Raw genomic sequence first — 7,120 nt, 5'->3', positions numbered from 1 at the left:
AAGTAAGATAATGCATTCCGAGGCACGAAAACACTTTATCTCAAGTGTTAGGAATGATTCGGGTTGCATCTAAGGGGGTGTAGGGCCTAGATATGGAGTTTGCTCTTCAAGAGTAAACTCTTAGAAGAGTTTTCGACCCAATTACCATATACCCATGAGTTTACGGCCGTAAACTCATGGGTGGTGTGTTCTCGGATGTTTAAAGGTCTTACAACACTTGTGCAATTAGGCTAGGTTCAATTCTAGGGCATAGGAAGTGGTTAAGTGCTCAAGTGGACCATTTTTGGGAGTTTACGGCTATAAACATATATTTTACGGCCGTAAACTCTTACTTGTCTCCTCACTTCATGTTTTGATGGTTCTAGGTTAAGCACACATGATTCTAGTCCAATATACAAGCCATGGAAGGAAGTTAGGGCACCATTTGACCTCCTTAGAGAAGTTTACGGTCAAGGGACCATTCCTTGGGGGGTTTACGGCAATAATCTCCTAAGGACATGGTTTCCTTGATGTTTAGGGTCCCTACTTCGATGGTGGTTGATTCTAGACATTACCCCAAGCCATAAGAGGTGTTTAAGGGGCAATTTAACACCTTAAATGATGTTTACGGCCTATGAAGGATGGTTTACGGTCCAAGTTCTTGGTCCGTAAACTCATGTTTACTCCCCAAATGATAAGATTTTAGTGTTCTAAACTCGTACATGCAAGTCCCTAAGTCATAGCTAAGCACTAGGAGTGATTTGGAAGGGTCTTTAGGGCTTCAAAACCCCATTTAAGGGTGTTTACGGTTTGGGGCTGTTCTAGGGTCGTAAACACATGATTTTTATACATTTGGATGATTTAAAGACGGATTTGTATGCTAAACAAACTAAGCAACAAGCTAGGATAGATTACTTACAAGTTTGGAGCTTGAAAGAGGTGTTTTTGGATCAAAATTGGCTTGAAGAGATAGAGTAGAGAGAGAGAGGGTGTTAAGAGTGGAAAAGCTCCAAATGGAGGTCCACTCACCCTTATATAGGGTTTGAGTTTGTGGCCCGGTGGAAATCTACCCGATACCGACGTTAAACAGAGCTTATGGTCGTACCTGATTAAGTTGTCGTAACCTGACGTGGTCATGAATTAGAAACTTTTAAAAACAATATCGAGGGTGTTTCACGTGTTTCTAATGCGTTTGGACACTCATGAACTCATAATAAAAGTCTCAATTTAAATAACCTAATCCAAAATGTTAACGGAACAATTCGATAAAGACGAGTTTTATTGATAGAAACAGGTTACAGTAACGGAATAAATTTCAGGTTGTCACAGAAAGATTCATCGACATCTAAACATAAGCAAATAATCTTTAAGCTATAATCAGAAACAAGAGCACAAAGAACTCAAAACAGAGTTCTAAATATAAACATAGCATACCTAACGAATTTCCTCATGATTCTTACTAGAAGACTTTGGACATTGTACATGATCATTTGAAATGACATGCTATACATCCAATGGATGGTTTTATCCAACCTTCGTAAAGGAAGAAAACATTCGATATGAATACATACATGTCTTCCTGTAATGTATAACTAGGTGGGGAACCCCCGCGTTGCGGGGGTCGGATGCGACAGGTCTTTCAACAAAATTGAAATATGAACAAAATAAATTTACATTTTAAGAATGACTTTAAAAAAAATTAAATTCCTATTTTTTAGATATTTATTTTCATTATAGGATGTAAAAAGTTTGTTTTTTTATATATTTGTTTTAAAAAAACAAAAATTGTACGTTAAGACGGATTTGAACACAAAATGACCGGGAAACCGGAAGTATTCCCAACAGCTGGGGTTCCTCCTTGCAAAAGATTAAGTCATATATTTAGGGCAAAAGGATCCTTACTTCCATCTGATTTTAGTTTTGACCTGCTTTTCCAACACAAGATATCCCAACCATCCAAAAAGTCAAAAATGGGACAAAAGCAAGTGAAAAGGGTAAATCTGTCCAAATCCTAAAAAAACTAAAAAAAATATGCAATTTTGCAGAAAAAAACAATACTCTTATACCCAAGGCTCACCAATAAACCAACATCAACAAAATCAATTAGAGAGAATACTTAAAATTTCTTGTTTTCTTAATGTTCAATATGTAACTGTTTCGTTTCATTTAGGCAGTGGAGATACATTTGTATTTATTAATGCTCTCAAGTATTTCCAACTCTTGTTAGTTTGTGCTTTAATCTGTCTCAGTGAGCTTTGGTATGCCCATAATAATATGTCTAACTATACCTTCAATCAGAGAAGAAATGCATCAGATTCTATGATTTGATAATAAATACATATTTTAATCAACATACCTATATATCTCTAATTCCATATAGACAGAGCAACAAATGGCCATTAAAACCACATACCAAAACTTTAACAAAGTTTTCATCTAAAAAGATTGATTTTCCAAAGTCAGAGGTGCCCTGGAACTACCGCCCAACAGCACCATGGTACATAGAACCAAATGTGTACACACACTGTTGGCAATTGACAGACTAGAAACCTTAAGCAAATCCGTTTGAAGGACTGGAAAACTTAAAAATCAATTACGTATGGAAATTGATACCAACACTGGATATTAAAGACAATACATAATTTAAAGCACTTTATAGATATATATATCAGAAAGAAAGAAAGAAGGAAAGAAAAGAAACTAAAACTAACTTGAGAGAGAGATTTCTGTAAGCAGATTGAATCTGTTGATCTGAGGAATCTCTTGAAACGTTCAAAACCTCATACGGGTCTCTATGAGTAGTAGCTGCAGGAGCGACGACAAAAGAGGTTTCCTCCTCTGTCTTTGAACCTGCCATCCCCTTTCTTCATTTATTGTCTATTAGGTGGCGACCTCCTATGCTCAGCAAATCACTGTAGCAACATTAAAAGTAAACAGTTACCTTATCACTGGCCTACAACTAGGTTTTAGAAACAGTTTACCTTATCACTGGCCTACAACTGGCTTCCATCCACATGAGCAAGCAAGATTGAAATCAAAATATAAGTATAGTGTTATTATGGGTAGCAAACAATAATTAGATTACCATTATGTGTAAAATATCCAAGTATATCATCATTATAGGTTAAAAATCCGATAAGAATTGTTTACCATGGAGGAGAGATTTGAATTGGAAGTAGATCATCTAAGCTCTGATTCCAGCTCTTCAATTGCACCCCTGAAAACAAAGAATAAACGCTTTAGTTCAATCCCAATATATGAAATCTTGAGAGACTTTTTAGGTAATAAAACAGTTTTTTATAACAATCTTCTGTTTATGTTGCCCTCCACCCATTGCTCATTCAGACACAAATAATTCTTGTGATCTTCTAAATATAACACCTTTCGATATCGTTATCACATATAGAAACATGATAACATGAACATGTCTATAAATTGACTGATGTTGACTTTGTAGAAAACCACCATATGACCAGGAGCGGAGTTGCAAGAGAAGCAGACCCTCTCCCGTTCCTAATCATACACACATTCTTAGTTTTATTTATTTTTTTGTTTTTGTTCCTGAATTGACAGGAACCTAAGGATACTGCAACAATATCGGTGGTGTTGAATATGCAAAAACACAATATTTGAATAATTCATAAACCCTAGAAATGTAGGTATATATAAAGTACCTGATTTATGTTAGGCTGCCGCTTCACCTGTTGTAATCCCGACCTACTGTCTGCCTTCTTGAGTTCCGATTACTACCTACTCGTACAGGTTGTTGCTGTTCAATGGAGATATAGGTTAAAAAAGGGGTTGAGGCGGTGAAAATTGAAGCGACATGGACATCTGAGAATTATTCTTTTCCATTAGGAAGTACCTTTATAGAAACAGGTCAGACTGTGTCGATGATCGATAATGGTCGAGTAGACGACGATGTCACCATTGATGGACCATGGTCGAGTGGCTGCGGTTGTTCTCTTCCATCTCAAACTGTTACCGTGAATCGATCCACACCCCAACAGTAGCCGTCTCGTAGGATAGACGTGTGATTGATTAGGGTATGGTTAGGGGAGTTGTGTTTGAGGAACCTAGGGTCGGAGTTTTCGAGTCGCTTGAGCTTCGCTTTGATTTTTTTGGCAACGCGATCGTAGATCATTTGATGAGGATGTGGTGGAGCTGGTGTTGGCATGTCGGAAACGCTGGAGACGACAGTGGCATGTCGGAAACGTCGTAGGATGACCTATACGTGTGATGAATCGTCTCGATTTTGCTTCACGGTGGCAGCGATGTGATCGAAGGCGATGAAATTTGAAACCACCATGTTCAATAGACGGGGAGAGGGGAGGTAGGTGAGAGAATAAATTCTTCATAAGATGCAGAAGTGAAGAAATTAGGTGGAGATAAGAGATAAGATGAAGGAAGTCGGTGATGATCGAATTACAGAAATCCAAGGAAGGATCCAGATGAAGCGTGACCATGGTTAAGGAATTAAACACACCCTGGTTAGACACTATTCCTAAGAAGTGCTCCCATATATATATATATATATATATATATATATATATATATATATATATATATATATATATATATATATATATATATATATATATATATATATATATATATATATATATATATATATATATATATAAGAATTTGTATGGAGATTTTAACGAAAGGGAGGAAAAAATTTCGATGGAAGGGGAAAAAAGCATATATCAAGGACAAGAGAATGAATCGAGCATAGCCCGAGTTAATAAAGAGGAAACGAGAATTGCCGGCAAATGAGAATCGTATAACTTTCAAATAAGAGAATATAATATTTTTAATTTTAGTCTTATTAATTTTTTTTTGTTCTTGTTTATGAAATGTAATTTTTTTTTTATCATTTTAGTTTTGTAATTTAAATTTTAATGAAAAAAATCATTAATTATACATTATTTTTTAATTTAGTAAAACATAAATTGTTTTTTTTTTTAAGTTGAAAGAAATAAGACGTACGCCCATTCCAATGATATTTAAAGATGACTTAGCAGGGATGCACATGAAAACCAAAAATCTTAATCAAGTGATTAACCTATTACAACTGGATTATAAGAAAATGGTGCGCTGTATAGAAATGAGTTGATTTGTATACAATAATTTTTCTCCTTACACAAGAATTTATGGAAAAAAAATATTGTATTGCACAACTCTATAAAACTTAAATTGTTGTGTATTAAGAAAAAATTGTGTACGTATCACTTTCCTTTATAAAAAGTGGACAAAACCTCGTAAATGGTCCTTGTGGTTTCCAGAAATTTGGAATATAGTCTATAAGTTTAAAAAACCTCATAGATGGTCACTGTGGTTTCAAAATATTTAACAGATAGTTCCTATAGTTTCAAAACTTTTAACAAACAATCCCTTGAATACGTAAAAAGACTTATTTACTATTTTTTAATACATGTGTGTGTATGAATATATATATATATATATATATATATATATATATATATATATATATATATATATATATATATTAAGTTTCCTTATATAAATCTATTTTAAAAGAAAAAGGGAAAAAATAATTCAATCACACCCAAATTCAACCTCAACATTTTCTTATACATCATCATCTTGTTCTCCTTCTACTTTTCTCTATACCTAACTATTGATATGAAATATATACAAACATTCTATCAATATTCAAATCATTTGAGGAAATTGTTACAAAATCCTAGGTTCAATCATGCACTTAATCGTTAAGCAACAAAGCATCGAGCTTGCTTTCTGGGAATTAGAAATAATCCGATCGGGTTTTGGAGAAGTATAGTACATTTTCGGTGAAAGAGATCAAGAAGAATGTGTCGTCAGCAGTCGATGTAGATAATGGTGGTTCTGCGGAGGGTTAAGTGGTAGCGTATGGGATGATGTTAGTGCCAAATATTTGTGGATTACAATAGGTACGTTGCAAAGATGATTTTTGTGAAACCAAGTCAGTTCATCAAGGGGATTTTGTTGCGTGGGGATCTACATGTGGATCGGTTAAAATAAGGAAACGAGTTCTTGAAAAAGACGAAACCTAGTTCAAAATATGAAGTTAGTCCAAAATATTTGAAGAGAGTGAAGAGTTGTCATCTTGTGTTATTCTACTATATTACTTTTACACATAGAATACTTTCTAATTCCATATCTATTCATTATGATTCAATAAGGCAAGCTGGATATTTAACCATAGTCCCGATGGTTGTATTTGGTCAACAACGTCATTGACAATAAGAATTGTGGAAGACCCATCAAAAACTTGACTTTGCGAGTAGATGCGTTGCATTTCTTAAAGGAAGATAGATAGTTACAAACAAACAACTACAAGCAAGATTAAGATTAAAATAAAGTAAATTACAAAAGACTATAGATAGGCCATCAAGAGTGAAATCGATAGGAAACCATCCTTTTATAGGACTGTGTTTACATTATAGGTCTTTCCCCCCTTTCCAAAAGTTGAAGTAGTTGTAGAAGAATTTCGGAGATTGAGATTTAGAAAGCAAATCCCGACTTTGTCTTTAGTGAATTGTACATTCTTCTTTTTTTATCAAGAAGCAGATGTATCAGTATCTTGCGTGTATTTGTGTGTGTATGTAAGAGAGAGAGAGAGAGAGAGAGAGAGAGAGAGAGAGATGTGGACCCAAATTATTTATTCTCTTTTTTTTTAAATAGTTTTAAAGAACAAAAAAACCAAAAATATATTAAGAAGGGTAAATGGGTATTTTTATGTGGGTGAATGAATATTTCTTAAAGTTTTGAAACTATATGGTCCATCGAGTTTTTTGAAATTAGAGACTAGATGTTGGGATGTTCATGGGGGCAAAAGTTGTTTTTTTAGGTTTAAAAAAGCTATATTTTACATTCAAAATAGTTATTTATAACATAGTTTTATATTTTAAAAACAAAAATGTTATCATATCTAAAAAGCTTTATACTAACAACTTAAAACAATGATTTTTTTTTGTTAAATTTTGGAATTTCAAAATCATATTATATATATATATATATATATATATATATATATATATATATATATATATATATATATATATATATATATATATATATTATCCTACATTAGCTACAATAATCTTTTTAGACTTTGGGCAAAACTACCCTCAAC

The 7,120-nt window shown here is 33.7% G+C and overlaps 1 long non-coding RNA gene across 2 annotated transcripts; it reads right to left on the bottom strand.

Moving 5' to 3' along the window:
- Window positions 1-2,059: 2,059 nt before the first annotated feature.
- LOC111895492 (uncharacterized) lies at window positions 2,060-4,455 on the bottom strand. Of its 2 annotated transcripts, XR_006187781.2 has the most exons (4): window positions 3,845-4,455; window positions 3,654-3,748; window positions 2,336-3,196; window positions 2,060-2,267 (listed from the first exon to the last, which is right to left on the bottom strand). It is a non-coding gene; the product is annotated as an uncharacterized LOC111895492 (long non-coding RNA). The 2 variants fall into 2 exon arrangements; XR_002851580.3 differs by lacking the exon at window positions 2,060-2,267 and having other exon boundaries at window positions 2,277-3,196; window positions 3,845-4,454.
- Between the last annotated feature and the right edge of the window lie 2,665 nt (window positions 4,456-7,120).

This window comes from Lactuca sativa, chromosome 8 (assembly GCF_002870075.4).
Source record: "Lactuca sativa cultivar Salinas chromosome 8, Lsat_Salinas_v11, whole genome shotgun sequence".
NCBI classification, from domain to species: domain Eukaryota; kingdom Viridiplantae; phylum Streptophyta; class Magnoliopsida; order Asterales; family Asteraceae; genus Lactuca; species Lactuca sativa.
This window is presented reverse-complemented; position numbering and strand designations above follow the sequence as displayed.